The sequence below is a fragment of the Equus przewalskii genome, chromosome 22 (genome assembly GCF_037783145.1).
Source record: "Equus przewalskii isolate Varuska chromosome 22, EquPr2, whole genome shotgun sequence".
Taxonomy (NCBI): domain Eukaryota; kingdom Metazoa; phylum Chordata; class Mammalia; order Perissodactyla; family Equidae; genus Equus; species Equus przewalskii.
Window position 1 is genome coordinate 6,717,893 of NC_091852.1, and position 25,525 is coordinate 6,743,417.

Consider the following 25,525-nt stretch of genomic DNA (forward strand, 5'->3'; position numbering starts at 1 on the left):
AGAGACAGAAACCAAGGCTGCCAAGGTTAAGATAGAAATTGTGCTTGCTTCAAAACAGATTGGCTTCCTAGCTGCCTTTTCTCCTGGCCTAGCACCTGTTGTTGCAGGTATTTATTGCCTTATACTTGAAATGAAAAGGTGAACTTTGAAGTGCAAGGACTGGCTATTCCTGAGAGAGCAGGGAGTCTGGAAGTGAAGGAGTCACACACACTGTGCTCTCATAATGGCTCCACCTTTCTTTGGTGCTGTGAACCTATCCCCCTGGTCAGTCTGAAGTTCATCTGCAAGCCTAGTGGCCACTCTCTATCCCACTGGGGCTGCCAGAAAGAGTGAGGTTTTCATTATTGCACAAATAGGAAATGTCTAGATTCTTAAAAAAAAAAATCCCAGTTGCTGGTGGGGCTGGGCTGGTTCCCCAATCCCAGTTTTAGGATGAGGCCACAGTCTTGGGGCTCCTGCTGAGTTCTGAGACTTTAGAGTGCGTGGGCACTGGTGCCAGCGGGGAGGCAGGGCATGTTCAGTAAAATCCTGCACTTCAGGCCCAGTGGCTGCAAGTGGGCTGTAAATGAAAAGCTGTTGCCTCCCTTGGCAGAAGGGAGCCTTGGGGTGGATGTGGAACATGTCAGATTCATACTGCAGAAGTTGGTCCATGAAGCCAAAGTTGGGTGAGATCATATTCTTCTGCTCGATGCAGTCCAAGGCGTCCTTCAGGCCACCTGCTTGGTCTTCATGAGATAATCCTTGCAGATGGAGTGTAAACAGGAGATCCAAGTCTCACAGAGGACCAGGATTTTGCTCCCTTCCCCCTAAACAGTCAATGAAGTCTATTGCTTCTCGAAAGTGGGAGTTAACGTCAATCACGTGGCTGTCTTCCACAGGGGTCCATTAGTATTGCAGGTGGGCCACACAGACCTTGGAGGGCTGCTGAGAGACATTCAGCAGGACCATGATGTTCAGGCTGGTGTGGATTTTGCACTTGGATGCACAGTGGGCACTTCCAAAGTTGAGGCATAGAAGGATTGCAACTGGGCCACCCTGCTCAGAAGTCAGCTTGTAGCTGGTGTCAAGTGCTGGTTTCCCACACTGGTTAATGAGGGCTTTTTCATTTCAACCTCCTCTTGTGAAATGGGTTTTAAATTCACACAACACTCAGGAGCTTCTGAGTAAAAGGTCTCATACCCCCCTTGGAGCAAGTAGACCCACAGGGCTGCTGCTGGCTGACACAGCCACTCACCACCTCAGAAGCCCTAATTTACATTTTCTAAGTCTCTGAAACTATATATTCTCCAACATATTTCTCCCCATGTGGTTAAACACAGATTCCATGCAAATTTAATTATTTCAGTTCAGAGTTGGCAAGGATTTCTATAACAACAACAACACAAAAATGCTGCTATTGATGGGGGTTAAGATTTTTGATTTAGGGGTTTCCTCTTACATAACATATCCATAAAATGGTAAGATCTGTCAATACTAGGTCAGCTATTTGGCTCAGAATTATAGAGTTCACAATTAATTATCAGTGACATTAAATTTAAGGAACTTAGGGATGAACCCCAAAGATCGTAAATCATCCTTAAAATTTTCTGTTTAAATCTAAAAGTAAATGTAGAAATCACATCTTGAGCTCACTCACATTTGCAGCCCCACCCATCTGTACACAGTTGTTTCACAGGTTGGTGGAAACTTGACATAGTGTCAGGGCTCTTAAACCAGGTGCTGGAACATCTGGAAGGTGTACTATTATTTGACTGGGAAATATGAATATTTAATTTTATTCAAACTCTTGCGCTAGAAACAATTTACAAGCAGAAAAGGCCTAAAAGATGGAAATTCTATGTTTTGTCAAAATAATTTCCTATGTCCTAAAAGGCTGAAATCTCTCTATGAAAAGAACTAAGGGTTTCTTTTTTTAACTGCTTGCCTTTAACATCTGTTGTCACTGTGGTTAAATGGATAACTAAGCATTATTTCACAGCAACCAGTGTTTGACAGCAACACAAGATCAGCAAACACTTGACCTTGTTTGACTGAGTGTTTTAAAACCTTTTGGTATTTTCAATATGCTTCCCAAAATTCAAATCCTAAATGATGTCTTTCTTTTGACATGAAAGTAATGTTGAAAATTTTCAGAGGGCCCCTGGGACTTTTCAAAGAACTTATTCTCTTCCCATAAAAAGGGGGATACTAAACTAATTAGGTTTATTTAGCATGTTAAATTGCCTAAGAAGCATTGTCAAGTAAATGATGATAAACCTTCCTAGGTTATATTGCATAGGAAAATATTATTCATTATCTTAAACCTGCTACCTTGCTTCTAGTACCACAGGAGGAAAATGACCATGACTGCATTTTCTTATCTGATTTGCTTTACAGATGGGTCTTACCTAAAAGGTAAGTAGTGACATAACCAGAATGGATACCCTGTCCACCTCAAGAATGTCCACTGCTCTGTTAACCCTGCTAACCCAGAGGAAGGTTTCCTTCTAAGTCCTAAGAAATTGCCACAGAAGATGAAAAACAAATATGGCAACAGAAAGGGGTAATTTTTGACACCACCATGCCGATGTGGTTTGGACCTGATAAGAAACCACAGTGCCTATTGGAGCACAATTGTCACTGCTCCAGCATATACATTAAATATCTGTTGGTCACCTGAAAAATTGATTTTATGGGGAAAACCATATTTTTGGAAATTTTCTCCTACAGTGGCTCATAAGGCAAATGCTCATTGTACTTTATGTCCTAAATATAATCCTGGGAAAACACTTCATGGGTTTCAAGGTCACTTTCCCTTTCCTAAGGGACCATTTCTTCAAATGCCACCATCTCAAGCATATATCTTGTTAATGACCTGTATTTTCTCACGTTGGGTTGAGGCCTTTCCTTGCAGAAGAGTGATGACTTTAGCAGTAGGTAAATTATTATTGGAAAAGATAATTCCTGTTTGAGGAATTCTTACAAAGTCTTATCATCCCCAATCCTCAGGATTGGTGGAAAGAATTAATAGCACAATCAAAACTCAATTGGCAAACTTGGGGCTGGCCCCATGGCCGAGTGGTTAAGTTCGCGCGCTCCGCTGCAGGTGGCCTAGTGTTTCGTTGGTTTGAATCCTGGGCGCGGACATGGCACTGCTCATCAAACCACGCTGAGGCAGCGTCCCACATGCCACAACTAGAAGGACCCACAACGAAGAATATACAGCTATGTACCGGGGGGCTTTGGGGAGAAAAAGGAAAAAAATAAAATCTTAAAAAAAAAAAAAAAAAACTCAATTGGCAAACTTCCAGAAGCATTTAATCTCTCATGGCCAAAAGCTCTTCTGCTAGTACTTCTTGATCTTAGATCTTTTGGTAAACATCAGCTGTCTCATTTTGAAATAATAACAGGGCGGCCTATACAATTAGATAAGGAAATGTATGAACCAACTTTGCTTAAGGGAGATGTATTACATTCTTGTCAAGGTCTCACTGAGGTACTTAAAAGAAATGAAAGGTTAGTAGCTGATTCCTTTCTCAGAGAGCTCCTGGGAGATGCAACCTGGAGATTTTATATATTGGAAGAGGCATCAAAGAGTCTCTGGAGCCCTGTTGAAAGAACCATAATAGATACTCTTAACCAATCCATGTGCTGTAAAATTAAAGGGCGTAGACCTATGGATTCATATTTCTCATTAAAAAAATCTCTGCCTGAGTGGATTTCAACTCCTATTTCTGACACTTGACTTTGACAAAGACAAATCCTCCAAACCAGGATGAGAAGAAAACCATTCCTGTTATAGACAGCTGTTCCAAGACAATGGACCAGGCCTGTGTTCCCAAGCTCCTATGTGCTCATTTAAACCCTTGTAGTGCTTAAACCATATATGCATTTATAATTCTTCCATTTAAGCTTTTCAGAATAGTATCATAATTAAAGAAAGTGATTGGTTTGGAACAGATTGGTTTTGGAGGCCAGGCATTTATTGGGTGGCTCCTAATGGAAGTCACTGGTTATAGAGAACAAATTTATGAACTTGGATACCACCTGGATGGCTAGGTAACTGCACCCCGGGTTTCCCTTGGATGCAGGGAAAGATTTGCCCTGAGCTAACAACTGTTTCCTGTCTTCCTCTCCTGAAGGCCAGATGGGCTCGTTCAGTGTTCCACTGGCATGAGCTCCTCATGGCTATATATGTTCTTTCCTTGGAGCCAGAAGATGTTATATCACATATAGGAGCCCTGAATAAATTTACTCAACAAGCCCTTAATGATAGCCAAGCAGGAATAGCCTTATTAAATACTGAAATGTCTGTAATGAGATAGGCTGTCCTTCAAAATAGAATTGCCTTAGATATTTTAACTGTACTCCAAGGTGATATGTGTTGTCATTCAAACTAAGTGCTGTTTTCTTATACCTGATGAATCTTCCAGTGTGTCATCTCAGCTAAAGCATATGAAAAAGCAGGTGAATGTCTTAAGTGATCCTACATCCAGTCTTGATTTGTTTGGTTGGCTCCCTTCAGGTATTGGTTCCCTTTTGTGATCTGGATTGAAATTCCTACTTCTATTACTCCTTGGAATTCTTGTATTAATCATAATATTCAAACTAATCACTGTTTTCTTTACTCAGCATTGTAAGACGGGCGTGCAGGCTAGATTAATGATTGCAAAGTGACTTGAGCTGGTTGATCAATCTTAGAAGTATAGATGAATTTCCTTTTCTGATAAAGACTATGCCTAAGAACTCATTTTTAAACTAATCATTTCAAGTGTTATCTGTTCTATAATTGTTGTAAACAATGTAAGCATAGGAAGTCATGTAAAAGCACATGCATGACGTATGTGCCATTATCTAAAAATAACTGACAAATTACGTAAGCTAGGAAATACTTCCCTTGTTAATATATACGTCTAGGCTTGTCCACTGTATCTGAATATTTATCCCCAACATGGATACCTGGGCAAGTCAATTAAATACAAGCCTAGCACTGAGGGACGTGATGGACCCGGGGCAGGCAGCAACCACCCAGGCACCCTGGGACAATATCTTGATCATCAAGGCTTTCTATCAAAAGATTACTGATCAAAAGGGAGAAATGACAGGAGATTTTCACATATTGAGGTATATGGGGTAACTATTTAGGTTCAAAACTGATCCAGCTTGAACTAAAAAGCCTGACTTATGGCCTACCAAACATACATTGTACCTCTGCTTTAACCATTAAAGTAAAGAATACACTCCCTGAAGATGAGAATGCATACTTCCCCTCCTATGTCAGTATCCATAAGGCCCTATTAGTAATGCACATTTTAGTCCCTTTCCAGACATCAGGGTCATGTTCACCTGCTAATTTGAGACTGAATACATCTTTGAAAGTTTTATGAATATATATCCTGGAATGTTTAATGTATGCTCTTTGTTCTAAAAAGGTATAAGATGTACTGAATACCACGCTTCTCTGGAAGCTTTCTTCCTTTCAGGAAAATGCCTTCTTGGGTTATAATCCTCAGTTTGGCTCAAGTAAAACTCACCTTTTTTCTCTTATCTATCAAAAGGATATTAGTCATTTTGGATTGACACTGGTCTAAGAATTAAATTGATGTGAGATGGAATAACAGGAGAAAAATCAGACAAAGTTTAATAACATATATACATCAGCAAAACCCAGTAAAACTGAGTAACTTGCCAAAACGGCCAAAGCCACCACCTTAAACACCATCTTCAGCTAAAGACAAAGGAGAATATTGGGGGTAGTGGTTTGGGACTTCAAAGGAGAGGAAGGCAGTCACATGGAGATGGGAAAGCAAATGTTTGCTATGCCTGGCAAAGGCAATAGGACATGGTGAGGACTTTGACCAAAGGGCCTAGTTCATATTATACTGTAGTTATGTATGGTGATAGCTCCTTGAAACAGGCTTTCTTTCTTTAATACTTTTAGGTAGTTACAGGGAAGGTCAAAGTTTCTTCCTGAGTCTTTTGTTCTCAAAAATAATCAAGCCAGGGGCCAGCCCAGTGGTGTAGTGGTTAAGTTCGTACACTCTGCTTCTGTAGCCCAGTGTTCACAGGTTCGGATCTTGGGTGTGGACTTAGCACCACTCATCAAGCCACACTGTGGCAGCATCCCATATGAAATAGAGGAAGATTGCCACAGATGTTAGCTCAGTGATGATCTTCCTCAAGCAAAAAGAGGAAGGCTGGCAACAGATTTTAGCTCAGGGCCAATCTTCCTTACGAAATAAATAAATTAATAAATAAATAAGCTGAAGGGACACATTCTGGGGTGACAAATCCTGCTCCCCTACACTTCATACCCTTTGAGAATGCCTTATGAGTCCTACTGGCTGGGCTTTGATAAGCCCATTTTAAAGGATCTGTACTTTTCCATCCTTCACTCTGCTCCATTCCACCCTGATCTGTGCCACCCTTGGATAGACCTCAAAAAGATAGACAATGTGAACTTACGAATTTGTAGCTGTTCAAAAAAAATTAATCCCTAGTAACTACTGATGGAAATCTGTGGTCCAGAAATTTGCTGAAGAGGCACATCCTAGCTATTCCAATATTATGCTGCTTTGTTAAAGTACAAGGATCAAGTTGCCTTTTCTGAGGGGGATCTGGCTTATTAGTATTTTTTGGTGTTACTGAAGCTTATTGACTAGAGGATTTCACATTCTCTAGTTAGTGGAGTGCACCAGCTCGGTCCTAGAGTTCAGGCGATTTGAGGAGGAGACTGGGAGAGGACTGACTGTGGAACCCAGGGCTGCTCTGTGTTTCTGATATTGAGATGCCTACTGGACACCCACTTGAAGGGGCAAGGAAGCAACTGCATTTATGAAGCTGGAGCTAGAGTGAAGTCAGAGTTAAAGACAGAAATTTAAGATTTACCTTCATTTCAATCAGGAGCAATTAACTTTTTCATGCCTTTAAGTCTGACAACAGGGTTCACACCCTCAATGTCTAAACAGACACCAAGTCTCTCCTACTCCTTCTCTCTCCCCCACCTCAACTGAATCCAAGGTACCACATGTTACCTGCCCAGTTGTAAGTCTGCTTTCACTCAATTATTGTTCAATCATATGTATTTCTTCAGTGGTTTTCCCCCTGGAAGTGCTGGAAAGTCCCAGGAATAATTCCTGCACATTTCTCCCACCCACCTATTTCCATCACTGATTAAAACTATGCTTGTGGCAGGCTCTCATTACACATTCTATTGATAGTCTAATCTACGAAGTGCAGACTTGGTGAATTAATTTTTTCTTCGACTACATCCTAGCAACTTATCACTAGCCTGTCTTTTGATCTTACTTCTTATGCTCTGAGAAAGATGGGATTCCCAGAATCAGTTACAAACACTGTAAGCCACTCACATATGGAAAAAAAATTCTCAGTAGTGTGGAGATATGTTGCCTAATAGTAACTGAATTTCAGAGAACTTTAAAGATGCCATGAAAATCTGATTTTTAGAAGGACTTTGTGAATGTCTACAGTTACCTAACTTAGAAATGAGGTCATCATTTTTACTTAATTAACCAATCAGAACTCAGAGTGCAGAAAACACACATCTCCGGGAAGTAAGTAATTGAACCTTTGCCCTTGGTATGAAGGAGCTGTATGTGTCCACGTGCCCTGATTGTTACATGTCCAGGAATTTTATAAGTGGATCATTTAAAGCTTTGGCAGCTTGAAATCAGTGATGGTGGGAGTATTTAGACCACAGGAATTGGCAAACTCTACAGATCCAGTTTTTGTTTTGTTTTCTTTTCCAAAGATCCATTTTGCCAGCACCCCACTGCTTTGGCCTCTACCAAACTATTTTAAGATCCACCTTAATCACTGAACCGTCTCTCTAGTGGATGTAGGCTTTAGAGTAAGGCCTACCTGAGTTCAAATCCTGGCTCTGTTCTTTACCAGCTGTGTGACCTTGAACAAGTTACTCATCGTCTCTGAGCCGCAGTCTCCTCATCTATAAAATGAGACCGTGAAACAACCTCACACAAGGTCATTTTGAGAATTACATGAGAGAACACATATAGAGCTCCCATCACGTAATATGACACAATCAAAGTTAATCTGTTCCCTAACCCTTTACCTAGTCCAGTTTCACCACAGGAAACACTGGGTCACTTTCAAAACAGCCTCCCCAGCTCATGAGAGAAAGCAGTGTGGGGCCTAGAGAGTAATGCACATCTGGGAGAGACAATCTCAGGAAGAAGGCAGCCGGGTCAGTTAATGGTCAGTTGGGATGCCCGGTAGACAGACAGAGTCCTGACTCAACCAAGAACGTGTACTGGTGAAGAAACTGACAGCTTTATTTATATTAACAAAAAAACAAAGGGAGAGGAGCAATCTAAAAGTGCAACAAAAGAAAAATTAAGTGAGCTATGGTCCATACAAATAAATATACAAAACATGAAAAATAATCTTTATGAAGAATATTAATGGCAAGAGAAAATGCCTATAAGATTTATAATATCAAATGCAAAATGTAGAGTTGGTATAACATATGTAGAAGATGTAAATGATTACACACATAAATACACATGTAATTATACTCACGTGTTTGATATAAAGATGGGAAATCTATGTAAACAAATATGCACAGCAGGTATTTCTTGATGGTACAATTATCTGTAAAAGTTTATCTTCTTTATCCTTTGAGCTTTAAAAAAAATCACTTTTTTTTTTAAATAAAAAAGAACCTGTACTCACTGCAAGCCCATCTTTGGTGAAGAGCTCCCTGCAGGAGTGACGAAGGTGAAAATTTCAAATCACAAGAGGTGACAGGGCCATAGGGAGGAGAAGGCGATCAGAGCCAGTCAGGAGTCTCTGTGATCAGAAACCAACCCAAGAAGTTGGGCAGCGAGGACCAAGTAGGGATGTAGAAGTCGTGAGAGAAATGGGGGGGGGAGGGGCCATGGCATAAAATATCAGTGGGTGTTCGAGGGGAAGGACTGGGAAGAATTTCAGCCGTGGAGACTTCCAGAACATTTAAGGACGTTCCTGAGGTGCTAAGTGATTTTCCTGGGACAGGCTATCAGGAAAAGCCTGTGTCCTGGCACGGCTATAAGAGCAGGCTGAGAAACCACCTTTTGTCTTCCCAGTCACAGCAGCATTATCTGAAATAGCAAAGACTGGAAAAAACTAAATGACCACCAACAGGAAAGGAGAAAAATGAAGCATGATACATCCATACATTGGGTACTGAGGAGCCATCTGAAAGAAGGAGAAGGTTCTTTATGGACTGATGAAGAACGGTCTCCAAAATATTCTCTTACAAAAGAAGGGAGACAACGTGATACACAGTGTGAACAGATATAGTTTGTATAAAAAGAGTGGAGAAGGGATTGGGAGGGAGCTTCACGGTATATGCCTTTCCACATTTTGAACTATGTGAGTATTGCTTATTTACTAAAAAAATTAAAAGGAAGAGAAACCTTGTTTTATATGTTTGAGCTATAGTCAAGTTTTGAAGGGCTGAGATTATAGTTTCTTGGTCAAGGTGATCTTTTTTTTGTGGTCCTGTCCGATGTGGAATTTCTGGAAGAGAAAAAAGAAGAAACTATGATCAAGGTCAAACTTTCCTTGTTGAGATTAAGCCACTAATCTTTTATGACAAAGCTCTGACTGAGGATGACCTTATCCACTGTCCACCTGGAATTGCTGTTAAATGTGTACGGGCTACGCTCTAGTGGAAGGATGAGGACATTGCAGAATTTTATACCAAGAATATTGCACTAAAATAAATTGCCAGAATGTGAGATACATGCAATTACAAATACATATGTATGTGAAGATACATACATTATATTTTTCACAAATATTAGAGAATTGACAAAAACTCATACTTTGTAAATACACTGCAGTATAAAAATGATAAAAAATCAAAAGAAAACCCATGGCCTACACATATACTAAAGATTTTCAAGGTGCTCAATGTCTGATGAATGTTATTTCATTATTATTCTTTGAATAACTGCTCTCAGCCTTTAAGTAAGCATGTTTTTTTCCAGCTTTATTGAGATACAATTGACGTATAACAAACTCATGTTTATGTCATATATGTCACAAGGAAATATATTATAATGTGTATAACATGATGATTTGGTATATGTATATACTGCAAAATGATTATACAATAAGGTTAGCTCACATCCATCACCTCCATAGTTAACCTTGTGTGTATGTGGTGAGAACATTTAAGATCCACTCTCTTAGCAACTTCAAGTATCCAATACAGTGTTGTTAACTGTAGTCACCATGCTGTACATCACAACCCCAGAACTTGTTCATCTTACATCTGGAAATTTGTACCCTCTGACCACCTCCACCCATCCCACCCCCACCCCCAATGCTGGAAACCATCACTATGTTCTAATTCAATGAGAAGCCTGCCCATCGAATGCTCTTGAAGAGAAGGGGAGAGGGGAAACAGCTCTAATGTTTCCCAGGTTTTTTTTAGAGTCCCCATATAGGTGAGATCATACAGTAAATGTCTTTCTCTGTCTGACTATTTCACCCAGCATAATGCCCTCAAGGCTCATCCGTGTTGCCACAAATGTCAGGATTTCCTTCTTTTTTATAACGAATAATGTTACATTGTATTATATATACACATTTTCTTTATCCATTCATCCATTGATAGACACTTAGGTTATTTCCATGTCTTGGCTATTGTAAATAATGCTGCAATGAACATACGGGCTCAGATATCTGTAGTGATTTCATTTCCTTCAGTTATATACACAGAAATGGAATCACTGGATCATATGGTAGTTCTAGTTTTAAGTTTTTGAGCAACCTCCATACTGTTTTCCATAGTGGCTGCACCAGTTTACATCCCATCATCAGTGCATAAGGATTCCCTTTTCTCCACATCCTTTCCAGCGCTTGTTATTTTTTGTCTTTTTGATAATAGCCATTCTGACAAGCGTGAGGCGCTATCTCATTGTGGTTTTGACTTGCATTTTCCTGATGATTAGTGAGGACTCATGTTGGCAACAGACTTGTTGCTTCTCTCTCTGCTGCCTTCTCTCTTGGGTTAAGTGGTATTCTCAGGTTAAAAAGGCCTTCAGGGAAAAACTCTGTTGTGTCAAGAGTCATGCAGACCACTTATGTGACAGCCCCCTGACTAGCATTGCTCTGCCAAGGCTAACCGAGCTCTTACCAGATCCCCCCATAAAGACTATGTCAGTCAGTCTACTGGAAAACCAGGGCAGATTTTTCTCTCTAAACTAGGAAAAAAATGCCACTCAGCATGGCAGGATGGACAATCACTTCTATCTATCTCTATCTCTTTTTATCTCTATAATCTATACCTATATCTACATCTATATCTACCTTCCTTTGAAGCTACTTTTCTCTAGAGCAAGGCTCAGCAGCTTATTAACCATGAGCACAATCATAGAAACCAAGTAATGCTTCCTGGTGGCACACCAGGTATGAAAGAGAGGAAAGAAGGAGAAAAGTAAAGCAAAATCCTCCGGAATGGAATGAAATGTTAACACTTGAGGAAATCAGAATAGAGGAGAAAAGAAGCAGAAGAAATTACCATTTAGTGAGCCACTGTGTGTGCACTTTACACACATTATCTCATTTAGTCCTCACACCAGTCCTATAAAGGACAAATCACTTTCTCTCATTGTAGAGACAGGGAAAGCAGGACTCTGAGAGTTACTGTATCTGTGATTACCCTACCTGTAAACAGCACAGCTGGGGTCTGAAGGCAGGTGTGACTAGAGAGCCAACTCTACTAGCCTGACTCTCAGGGAGAGAAGGGAGGAATGAAAGGCAAGAGAGCAAAGAAGCAAGGAGGAGGTAATAGAAGGGAATGGTAAGATGCCAACCAGAACTGCTGACTGAGTGTCAGGGTCTCTCATATCACATATTGTGAGCTAGAACATCTTTTCTAATTTCCCCGTGTGAGCCATGCTGATTACTGAGCAATTAATAAAATTTACTCAAGATCTCGATGTGTATTGATTAAGTGATGTCACTGAGGCTGTTAAGTACATCTTTGAAAGCTTCCCGTGGAGTTGCTGACTTCCTGGAGAAGCCTGCCCATCGAATGCTCTTGAAGAGAAGGGGAGAGGGGAAACAGCTCTAATGTTTCCCAGGTTGATGGTTACTAACTTGGGATGGCCTGCTTATCACCTGACTAACCAGAAAGTTTGAGGGTAGCTCCATTATGTTGATGTTTAACAATTATTTGGGACAAATTAAAGTGAGATAAATTTTGATTTTATATTCCACAGTACCTACTCTGAAGAATACAGAAACCTAAACATTGACCAATTATGAAATATAGTTCCAAAGAACAACAACAAAAAAAAACCCAAAATACATTTCTCCATGAAAGGCACAATGAATTCTCAATCATCATCTTGGCGTGAAGAGTAGTCACCTGAGAATCTTGGGAAATAATTGATCACCTTTGATGCAAAAACTCTTCCACGCACACATACACACAAGCACACAAACACGCACTCCCACATTTTTAAAACATGAAAGAAGTAACATTTGTTAGTTCAAATATCCTCTTGGTGTTTAAGGCTATCCTGTCACTAGAAGCTTGATAAGAAAGTCTTGATAATCAATTGTCAATGAAGGAGTAAGAGAAAAAGTAAGTGAATGAAGTCCGCATGGTAGGCAATGGGTGGGTGCCAACATTTACCTAATGTAAAATAGAAGGGATTCTACTTTGGGCAGGAAGAGAGACCAGATTACCCATGAGATCTTTTCCAGCACTGTAATACTAAGAGCCTGTTCAAAGGAGACTGACTTCTTGTGTCTTTCCCTACACTGACTTTTCGAGAAAACACCAGCCTTCTCACGCTTCTTGTAAAACCAGCAATGAACCTGCAACCCTGTGAACTTCATGTCCCAAAAGTTAGTGGAGTGTGTGATGGAAGGTAGCAGTAGCCAAGCCAATGCACTGTATCATGTATATGAACATCTTTGTATAAGCGGTTTGCAGGACTTAAGCTAGTCCCATCACATTTTCCTATCACAGTGGCCACACTCTGGAGAAACATAGGGACCCAAACACTCACTTATAATAAAAACTGGCTTTCAAGGGACCAAAACTAAAAGAAAAGAAATGTTTCTTGTCTAAAAGAATGATGAAGTTAGCGATTGACTTGGCCACAGAATTTGTTAGGGTCTTCAGGCACCTGATATTTCTAGAGGTTCCGTTGTTCTTTTAAAGTGCATCAGCTGAAACAAGCGAACTTAAGGTAGAGAATATAGGTGTGGATAAATAGTTTACTGGTTATTTCCTTCTTTATTTCTGATTGAATATAAGGGAGGAAAAAAACCCAACAGCAACATCTTAACAAATCAACAAATTAATTGCTTCATCATATATAAAAACAAGACAACAAAAATAACTTTCTTGAGTTAGAGGGATATTTTATTAGCATGCTACATTAAGATTAATAGTTAAGAATGTTATGCTGGCAGCTACACCAAGAAGTAAATATTGTTACCTATGAATTCTGTGGTAACCACAAACCAAAAAACTATAATAGACACAGAGAAAATAATGAGAAAGGAATCAAAATATAACACTAAAAGTAGTCATCAAATCACAATGGAAAAGGGCAAGAGAAGAAGAAAGGAACAAGAGAAGAACTACAAAAACATCAGTAAACAATTAACAAAATGGCAATAAGAACATATTACTTAAATAATTTATGAAAATGTAAATGGACTAAATACTCCATTGAAAAGACACAGGGTGGGGCCAGCCAAATGGCATAGTGGTTAAGTTCACATATTCCTCTTTGGCAGCCTGGGCTTTGCTGGTTTGGATCCTGGATGTGGACCTATGCACCACTCATCAAGCCATGCTGAGGAAGTTTCCCAAATACAAAATACAGGAAAATTGGCACATATGTTTCCTCAGGGACACTTTTCCATGCCAAAAATAAATAAATAAGTAAGTAAATAAATTACATATGGTGGCTGAATGGATTAAAAAAACAAGACCTATATATATGCTACCTACAAGAGACACACTTCAGATCTAAATACATTCATATACTGAAAGTGAAGGGATAGAAAAAAAATATTCCAAGCAAAAGTAAACAAAAGGAAAGCTAAGGTAGCAATACTTACATCAGACAAAATAGACTTTAAAACAAAAACTTAACAAGAGACAAAGAAGGACATTACATAATGATAAAGAAAACAATCCAACAAGAGGATATAAAACTTGTAAATATCTATGCACCCAACATAGGAGAGATTCAATGTAATCCCTGTTAATATTGCAATGGCATTTTTCACTGAAATAGAACAAATAGTCCTCCTGTTTGCATAGAACCACGAAAGACTTCAAATAGCCAAAGCAATCTTGAGAAACAAGAACCAAGCTGGAGGCATCATGCTCCCCATCTTCAAACTATACCCCAAAGCTACAGTAATGAAAACAGCATGGCACTGGCACAAAAACAGACACATAGATGAATGGAACAGAATAGAGAGCCCTGAAACCTATATGGTCAATTAGTCTAGGACAAAAGAAGCAAAATATACAATGAGGAAAAGACAGTTAGTGTTCTTCAACAGTTAGTGTTAGGAAAACTAGACAGATACATGCAAAAGAACGAAACTGGACAACTTTCTTATACTGTATACAAAAATAAACTAAAAATGAATTAAAGCCTTAAATATAAGATCTGAAAGCATAAAACTCCTAAAAGAACACATAGGTAATAAAGTCTTTGACATCTGTGTTAGCAATATATTTTGGATGTGTCTCCTCAGGTAAGGACAACAAAAGCAAAAATAAATAAATTGGACTACATCAAAATAAAAAGCTTTTGCAAAGTGAAGGAAACAATCAACAAAGCAAAAAGGTAACCTACTAAATGGGAGAAGATATTTGCAAATGATATATCCAATAAAGAGTTAATATCCAAAGTAGACAAGGAATTCAATATCAAAAAAACAAACAATTTGATTGAAAAATGGGTACAGGACTTGAATAGACATTTTCCAAAGAAGACATGAAGATGGCCAACAGACACATGAAAAACTGCTCAATGTTGAGGCTGGCCCAGTGGTGCAGCAGTTAAATTCACACATCCTGCTTTGGCAGCCTGGGGTCACCAGTTCAGATCCCAGGAGTGGACCTATGCACTGCTTGTCAAGCCATCCTGTGGTAGGCATCCGACATATAAAGTGACGGAAGATGGACATGGATGTTAACTCAGGGCCAGTCTTCCCCAGCAGAAAAGAGGATGATTGGCAGCAGATGTTGGCTCAGGGCCAATCTTCCTCAAAACGAAAAACAAAAAACAGAAAAAACTTCTCAAGGTCACAAATCATGAGAGAATTGCAAATCAAGACCACCATGTGATATCATCTCACACCTGTCAGAATGGCTATTATCAAAAAGACAAGAAATAACTCATATTGGCAAGGATGTGGAGAAAAGGGAATCCTCATGTAATGTTGGTGGGAATGTAAATTGGTGCAACCACTATGGGAAACAGTATGGAGGTTCCTCAAAAAATTAAAAATAGAACTACTGGAGGAGTGACTTCAGCATCATGGCAGAGTGAGCTCTCCCCTTGAACTCTCCCCTCTATGATACAACAAAAAGGACATTAGTGCACCAACAGAGGACATTCACACAACACAAAAGATGTCTGAGAGACCCACACAGCCATACGTAGGAAGGTGGTGGTGCTGGGCACATCAGAGGAAATGGAAGGTGGTAAGGGGGAGATTTAGTTTTTGAACAGAAGGGACCATGGGACTGGCCACAGCTCTGAGAGGAAAGGTGGGGGGTGGTCCTCCAAAGGAACACAATCACTCTCCAAGTTCCCTCACAACCTCTGGGGAAAGCCCCAAACATAGAGGTGACTAAGCTATTGCAGGGATGTCTTCATCAAGCTAGCACCACAGGAGAGCAAATAGCGAGGGCCCAGGGAGAATGTCCCTGAGATCATGCAGGCGAAAGACAGTGCCCCTCCCCCTGCCCAGTGCTCCAGCTCTATGATTGGCCAGACCACCTCATAGAAAGAAAAGGAGCCAACAGCTGGAGCTAGGGAGCCATGGATTGTGGCAGGCTCAGAATACACATCTCTTAATTCCCCACTCACTGGCAGCAGGTGGAAGCTGCAACCAGATACTATCACTTTGTGGAGGCAAAAACCCACACCATCAAGCAGCATGAAAAAATATCTTAAATCTCCAGATCATAAGGAAAACAACAAGTACCCAGAAGTCAATCCTGAAGGCACAGAAACTCATAAAATAAATGACAGAGAATTCAAAATAGCTATCATAAAAAACTCAATGAGTTACAGGAAAATACAGAAAGACATTTAAATGAAATCAGGAACATCTTCACAAAAGAGATTGAAACTATAAAGAACCAATCAGAACTGCTGGACATGAAAAACAGAATGGATGAGAGAAAGAAAAATCTAGATTCCCTAAAAAGTAGAGCTGGTATTATAGAGGACTGAATAGCAATTTAGAGGACAGAAATATAGAAATGCTTCAGATGGAGGAGGAGAGAGAACTAAGACTAAAAAGAAATGAAGAAATTCTCCAAGAAATATCTGACTCAATTAGGAAATGCAACATGAAGATTATAGGTATTCCAGGGGAAGAAGAGAGGGAGAATGGAGCAGAAAGCTTGTTCAAATAAATACTAGTGGAGAACTTCTCAAATTTAGGAAAGAAGCTGGAAATACAAGTGAAAGAAGCCAATGGAGCTCCTAACTACATCAATTTTAAAAATGCCTTCTCCAAGGCATATATAGTAGTAAAACTGGCAAAAGCCAGTGACAAAGAAAAAATATTAAGGGCAGCAAAGCAGAAGAAAATAACCTACAAAGGAACCTGTATCAGGCTTTCAGTGGATTTCTCAGGAGAAACCTTACAGGCTGGGAGAGAGTGGAATGATATATTCAAAATTCTGAAAGACAAAAACTTTCAGCCAAGAATACTCTATCCAGTGAAAAAATTCTTCAGAGATGATGGAGAAAGGAAAACTTTCCAAGATAAACAAAAGCTAAGGGAGTTCATTGCCATGAGATACCCTCACACAATAAATCCCGAAGAAGTCATTAATATCAGAAAATAAAATAGGAAAGGGATTACAAACCCCTGAGCAAGGAGATAAATAGGAAGGCAATAATCAGAAAATTGCAGCTCTCTATGAGAACAGGTTAGTAAATATTTAACTATATCATTAAAGATAAATGGAAGGAAAATACCATAACAAATAAAATCTCATCACTTTAACCACAAACTCACAACACAAGATGGAATAAGATATGACACTAATAACTTAGAAGGGGAAGAGGAGAGGGATGGAATCAGCTTAGCCTAAGGAAATAAGAGGCTACTAGAAAATGAACTATCACATCCATGAGACTTTTTTATCCAACCTAATGGTAATCACTAAACAAATAATTAGACCAGAGACACAAATGATAAACAAGGAGAAAACTACCCAAACTAAAATTATAGAAAACTACCTAACTGAATTGGTAGTCTGAATTACACAGGACGAGAAACAAAGGAAATGCAGAAGAACTGGAAAACAAGTGATAAGGTGGCAGCATTAACCCTCATATATCAATAACCACTTTAAATGTAAATGGACTGAATTCTCCAATCAAAAGACACAGAGTGTCAGAATGGATTGAAAAACAAGACCCAACAACACACTGCCTCCAGGAAACACATCTGAACTTCAAAGACAAACACTGGCTCAGAGTGAAGGGATGGACGACAATACTCCAAGCTAATGGCAAACAAAAGAAAACAGCTTTTGCAAAACTGATATCAGACAAAGAAGACTTCAAGATAAAACAGGTAAAGAGAGTCAAAGAGGGGCAGTTTTTAATGATAAATGGGACTCTCCACCAAGAAGACATAACACTTATAAATACTTATGTACCCAACACAGGAGCACCAAAGTACGTAAAGCAACTTTTTAACAAACCTAAAAGGAGATATTAACAGGAACACAATAATAGTAGGGGACCACAACACCCCTCTTCCTTCAATGGATAGATCATCCAGACAAAACGTCAACAAGGAGGGGCCGGCCTGGTGGCACAGCAGTTAAGTTCACACATTCTGCTTTGGCAGCCCAGAGTTTGATGGTTCAGATCCCCAGTGCAGACCTTGCACACTGCTTGGCAAGGCATGCTGTGGTAGGTGTCCCACATATAAAGTAGAGGGAGATGGGCATGGATGTTAGCTCAGGGCTAATCTTCCTCAGCAAAAAAGAGGAAGATTGGCAGCAGATGTTAGCTCAGGGCCACTCTTCCTCAAAAAAAAAAGTTAACAATGAAATAGTGGATCTAAATGAAACACTAGACCAGATGGACTTAATAGATATATATAGAAAACTCCGTCCCAAAACAGCAGAATATGCATTCTTCTCAAGTGTGCATGGAACAGTCTCAAGGATAGACCATATATTGGGAAACAAAGCAAGCCTCAATAACATTAAGAAGACTGAAATCATATCTAGCATCGTTTCTGACCCAAAAGCTATGAAACTAGAAATCAACTACAAGAAAAAAGCTGGTAGAAGGACAAAGAATGTGGAGACTAAACAACATGCTATTGAACAACAAATGGATGATAGAAGAAATTAAAGGATAAATAAAAAATATCTGGAGACAATGAAAATGAAAACACACCATACCAACTCACATGGGATGCAGCAAAAGCAGTCCCAAAAGGGAAATTAATAGCTATACAGGCTCACATCCTAAAACAAGAAAAATCTCACATAAGCAACCTTAAATGACACCTAACAGAATTAGAAAAAGAACAAAGCCCAAACTCAGCAGAAAGAAGGAAACAATAAAAAAATTACAGCAGAAATAAATGAAATCGAAACAAAAAGACAGTAGAAAGGATCAATGAAACTAAGAGCTGTTCCTTTGAGAATATACACAAAATTGACAAACCCTTAGCCAGACTCACTAAGAAAAACAAGAGAAGGCACAAATAAATAAAAGTAGAAATGAAAGAGGAGGAATTACAATGGATACCACAGAAATACAAAGGATTATAAGAGGATACTGTAAAAAAAATATGCCAACAAATTGGACACCCTAAAGAAATGGATAAATTATTGTACTCATACAACATCCCAAAACTGAATCAAGAATAAATAGAGATTCTGAATAGACAAATAACAAGTAAAGAGATTGAAACTGTAATCAAAAACCTCCCAAGAAACAAAATTTCAGGACCAGATGACTTCTCTGGAGAATTCTACAGAACATTCAAAGAAGATTAAACACCCATCCTTCTCAAACTCATCTGAAAAATTGAAGAAGATGGAATGCTTCCTAACTCATTCTATGAGGCCAAAATTACCTGATACCAAAACCAGAAAAGGACAACACAAAGAAGGAAAATTACAGGCCAATATTGCTGATGAACATAGATGAGAAAATCCTCAACAATATATTGGCAAATTGAATACAGCAATACATTAGAAGGATCATACAGCATGATCAAGTGGGAGTTATACCATGGACACAGGGATGGTTCAGCATTCACAAATCAATAAATGTGATACACCATATTAACAAAATCTGGAATAAAAACAACATGATCATGTTAATAGAGGCAGAGAAAGCATTTGACAAGACCCAACATCCATTTATGATAAAAACTCTCAATAAAGTGGGTATAAAAGGAAAGTATCTCGACAAAATAAAGGCCATATGTGACAAACCTACAGACAACATCATACGTAATGGTGAAAAACTGAAAGCCACCCTTCTGAGAACAGGAAAAAGACAAGGGGCACACTCTCACCACTCCTATCCAACACAGTACTGGAGGTTTGGGCCAGAGCAATTAGTCAAGAAAAAGAAATAAAAAGTATCCAAATTGCAAAGGAAGAAGTAAAACTCTTGATGTTTGTGGATGACATGATTCTATATATAGAAAACCCTAAGGAATCCATGAGAAAACTTTTGGAAATAATCAACAGCTACAGCAAAGTTGCAGGGCACAAAATTGAGTTACAAAAATCAGTTGCATTTCTATATCCTAATAACAAACAACCAAAAAGAGAAGTCAGGAACACAATCCCATTTACAATCCCAACAAAAAGAGTAAAATATCTAGGAATAAATTTAACCAAGCAGGTGAAAGACTCATACATTGAAAACTATAAGACATTATTGTAAGAAATCAAAGAAGACATAAAGAAATGGAATGATATTCCACACTCACGGATTGGAAGAATAAACATAGTCAAAATGTCCATATTACCTAAACAATCTACATATTCAATTCAATTCCTATCAGAATCCCAACAACATTGTCACAAAAATAGAACAAAGAATCCTAAACTTTATATGGAACATTGAAAGACCCTGAATTGCCAAAGCAATCCTGAGAAAGAAGAACAAAGCTGGAGGCATCACAATCCTTGACTACAAAGCTATAGTAATCAAAACAGCATGGTAGGGGCACAAAAACAGGCACACAGATCAATGCAACAGAATTGAAAGCCCAGAAATAAAACCACATATCTGTGGATAGCTAATCTTCGACAGAGGAGCCAAGAATATTCAATGGGGAAAGGAAAGTTTCTTCAACAAATTGTGTTGGCAAAACTGGACAGCATATGCAAAACAACGAAAGTAGACCATTATCTTATGCTATACACAGTAATTAACTCAAAATGGATTAAAGAATTGGACGTGAGACCTGAACCCCTAAAACTCCTAAAAGAACAAGTAAGCAGTGAACTCTTTGACATTGGTCTTAGCAGCATGTTTTTGAAGACCATGTCTACTCAGCAAGGGAAACAAAAGAAAAAACAAATGGGACTACATCAGACTAAAGAGCTTCTGCAAGGTAAAGGAAATGAGGAACAGAACAAAAAGACAATCCACCAACTGGGAGAAAATATTTGCAATTCATATATCCAAGAAGGGGTTAATCTCCAAAATATATAAAGAACTCATACAACTCAACAATCGAAAAATCAAACAACCTGACCAAAAAATGGGCAAAGAATATAAACAAACATTTTTCCAAAGAAAATATAGAGATGGCCAATAAGCACATGAAAAGATGTTCAGCATCATTAATCATTATGGAAATGCAAATCAAAACTGCAATGAGCTATCACCTTACACCTGTCAGAATGGCTGTAATCACCAAGACAAAAAATAACAAATGTTGGAAAGGATGTGGAGAAAAGGGAACCCTGGTGGGAATGCAAACTGGTGCAACCACTATGGAAAACAGGATGACGATTTCTCCAAAAATTGAAAACAGACATACCATATGACCTAGCTATCCTACTACTGGGTGTTTATCCAAAGACCTTGAAATCAACAATTCAAAGAGACTTGTGCAACCCTATGTTCAGTGCAGCATTATTTACGATAGTCAAGATGTGGAAGCAACCCAAGTGCCCAACAAATGATGAATGGATAAAGAATATGTGGTATATATATACATACAATGGAATACTACTCAGCCATGAAAAAGACAAAACCATCCCATTTGCAACAACATGGATGGACTTTGAGGGTATCATGGTAAGCAAAATAAGCCAGACAGAGAAAGACAAACACCAAGTGATTTCACTCATATGTGGAAGATAAACAAACACATGGACAAAGAGAAGAGATTAGTGGTTACCAGAGGGGAAGGTGGTTGGGGAGTGGATGAAAGGGGTAAAGGGGCACATACATATGGTGACTGACAATAATAATGTACAACTGAAATTTCACGTTATAAACTGCTATGACCTCAATAAAAAAAAAGAGAATAATACCTGGTTATTTATGGATTCCTCAAGGCTTCCTCAGTCCTGTGGTTTATCATTCCATCACTCTTCCTATTAATGCTCCCACCTGGAGGATTTACCTAATGGGAAGAGGGAGGAGCAAATGGAAAAGTACATCAGGAAACTTCCAGTGACAAGAGAGAGAAATGCCAAATAGAATGATTGAGAAAAGACGGGGGTTTATTATCTCACATAACAAGAAATTTGGAAATCCAGTGTTGATTGCTTCAGTGGCCAACACCTCATTGAAAACCCGCAGTCTTTCCATTTTGCTCTTGTCCTTTCCCTAGCCTGTCTTCCTCTGAGCTGCATTGTCTGCTCCATATCCAAACACCACCACCCCAAGCTGCAACAACCAGAGACAGAAAAGGGCCCATTTCCCCAGTTCATCTCTTTTTAAGAGGAAAGAAAACTCCCTCAGCCTTCCCTTCGCATCTCATTAGCCAGAATACATCATTACACCTTCCTAAACTGATCTCTGGCAAGGAGAATGGAAATACAAGGATTGGGACGGGCTGAACGAGATTCACCCCTGAACACCCAAACAGAGTCAGAACACTGATGGCCAGGAAGAGTGGAGAGAGGGAGGCAAAAAATGAGTTTCAGGAAGCAACCAACAACATCCATTTTAAGAAACTAGAAATTTAATTTGCCCGATGATTAAAGGAACTTGATGGGGCCAGACTGGTGGTGCAACAGCTAAGTTTGCATGTTCCATTTCTGTGGCCCAGGCTTTGCCGGTTTGGATCCCAGGTGCAGACATGGCACCGCTTGTCAAGCCATGCTGTGGCAGGCATCCCACATATAAAGTACAGGAAGATGGGCATGGACGTTACAGCAGGGCCAGTCTTCCTCAGCAAAAAAAGGAGGATTGGCTGCAGATGTTAGCTCAGGGTTACTTTTCCTCAAAAGAAAAATAAATAAAAGAACTTGATGATAAAAATAATGCCTATTTCCTATGACCTATTTTTATCCATTACTGAAATGGATCCTGGAGGGTACAAACATGAGTTATGGTCCTTACCCTCAATGAGTTTCCAATCTAGTATAGAATCCAAGCATATTCAATTCTACAGATGCTTATATAGCAGCTGCTGGGTGCAAAAGTTGATGTTAGAAGCTAAGTTAAGATCGACTGAAGGAAGTCTGTGCTTGCAAAGGGCTTACATTACAATACAGTAGGAAGGTTTACATCAATGTCATACCTCCCAGAGCCTTAACAAACAAAAGGCCAAGAGATTCCATGGGAAAAGAAACCATTTAAAAACAGCTACTTGAGTGCTTGCGATATCCAGGCACTGCCCTAAGGGCTTCAAATGTACGATCCTATTAATCCTCAGAAGGATCCCCTTATCTAGATACTATGATTTCCCCCATATTACGGATGGGTAAAGGGTTAGCATGCTCAGTATCACACAGCTAATCCATGGTGTGGTTGGCATGTCAACCCAAATCTCTCTAGCACTGAAGTCCATGTGCTTAACCACTGCATAAGGTCACCTTCTTATCCAACTGGAGTTCCTTTTATTTTTTATAACAGTTTTATTGAGATATGATTCACAAAACACACAGTTCACCCATATAAAGCGTGTAATCCAAAGGTTTTTACTATATTCACAGTTGTGCAACCATCACCACAACTGATTTTTGAATATTTCCATCACCCCAAAAGAAAACTCTGTACCCTTTTAGCAGTTACTCCTAATTTCTCCCCACCGTGAGCAACCACTAATTTACTTTCTGTCTCTATAGATTTGCCTTTTCTTGATCATTTCATATAAACAAAATGAGACAAAATGCAATCTTTTGTGACTGGCTTCTTTTATTCAGCGTATTTTCAAGGTTCCTGCCCAGCTGGTATTTGAGAAGATGCTTACTGGTGAAAGGGTCAGGGTCAGAGAAACCAGGAGGAGAAGGGAGTATGAGGCAAGACAGAGGCAGGAGAGTCCCAGGCCTGCTCCCCCAACAACCGTGCTCCAGCCTCAGCAAAGTTAGCACAGACATCATTACATAACAGATGAGAAGGTCAGAAATCTACTTACCAAAGTCAACCATTGCTTCCTCATTGACGTTTGCTATGCCGGGACTGAACTGGTTGTCATCATGATCACCTTACTTATTTAACCCTTACCACCTTTTCCAAACTGTCTCTTGGATTCTTCAAATGTTCTGGGAATTGACAACCCATTAAAGTGAGCAAAAAAGAGATGCATTTTTGCTTTCATCCAAAGAAATATTCGTCTTCTGAAATAAAAAGAACAGTGAAATAAAGCATTAACGGAAGAGTTTTGTAAATGCAGGGAGAAAATAGGAGGACAAATTGCTGGGCAGATCTGTGTGGAGAAGGCTGCTTTTAGCGAAATGGCTCTCTGAAAAAAACACCTTCTCATGTTGCCTTCCAGCTGCCTCCCAACAAGTTCCTGAGATTCATGTATTTTTGAGTTAGCAGTAGTCTTCAATACTTTTTTTTCTATTTTGCTTGTATCCATTCCTTTCATTTCAGCTTCTCGTCCAACAGCCACTGACTCCCTGATGAGAAGAATCTGAAAAAGGTTTCTTCATGCTGCATCTTTTCAAATTTGTACTAGAATTGTTCATCTTTAGTGTCCAGAAACTATTCTGTAGCGACTTTGGCCAGGCCTAGCATAGAAAATTCCCCAGAGGTCAACTGATACCATTTGGCCCAAAACCTCAACCTCTCAACACAGGATTAGTCCTTCTGGCTTCACTAGTCTCATCTCAAAACTGCAGGTTGAGGCTGGCCCCACCAAGTCATTTTGTTAGCAGGAACTATCAGGTGTGGTAGGAGGGCCCATGATGGATAACACACACCTTCCTACCTCTTGGGAAGTTCCAAGAGTTTAGAAGTTGACTAGGGGGAAAGGCCAGACTTATCTTTATTCGAGGCCAAATTCCTAACTACAAACTTAGAAACAATGACTCCACCAAACTCTCGTTCAGGTAGAAGATGTGATGCGTTTGAGAATGCACTAAATTTCCTTAATTTCAAATTTCTCAAATTCAATCAAACTCTAGATGAGCAAGTAATATGTTCTCTCCACTGCCTTGTCTAATTCATTTTTAAGAGATTGACTTTGTGGGACAAAGTGGCAGTGTCTTTGTCCTTTGAGTGTTCTCCATTGTGGTCCAAAATCTAAGGATGCTAATGTGTGAGGAAGCCTAGTCTTAGCTTTCATCTGATTACTATTTAGTTCCTCCCTCTTCTACCTAAACTTTTTCTTTTGAGGAAGATTAGCCCTGAGCTAACATCTGCCACCAATCCTCCTCTTTTTTGCTAAGGAAGACTGGCCCTGAGCTAACATCCATGCCCATCCCCTTCTACTTTATATGTGGGACACCTCCACAGCATGCCTTCACAAGCAGTGCATAAGTCCACACCCAGGATCTGAACTGGTGAACCCCAGGCCACCAAAGCAGAATGTGTGAACCTAACTGCTGCACCATGGGGCCGGCCTCTACCTAAACTGCTTCTTATACTTCAATTTTTCTTCCTTAAAACCACATTAGAAATGTGCCTTTTATTCACTCCTATCCTATTTCTTCCTGACCCATTGAATGCATTTTTGCATAGTGAATAAATATAAGAAATTGATGCCTGAAAGAAGGGTTGAATGGATGTGATTGAGTTAATCAATTAAAACATGAAGAAAAGATGCTGTAGAGAAGGAGGCCCGTACAGGCTTTAGGGTTCATAGAGGACTCTAGGAGATGGAG

At 39.4% G+C, this 25,525-nt stretch overlaps 1 pseudogene; it reads right to left on the minus strand.

The window, feature by feature from the left end:
- Positions 1–427: 427 nt before the first annotated feature.
- LOC103560599 (dual specificity protein phosphatase 5 pseudogene) overlaps positions 428–25,525 on the minus strand; it is a 29,398-nt pseudogene continuing 4,300 nt past the window's right edge.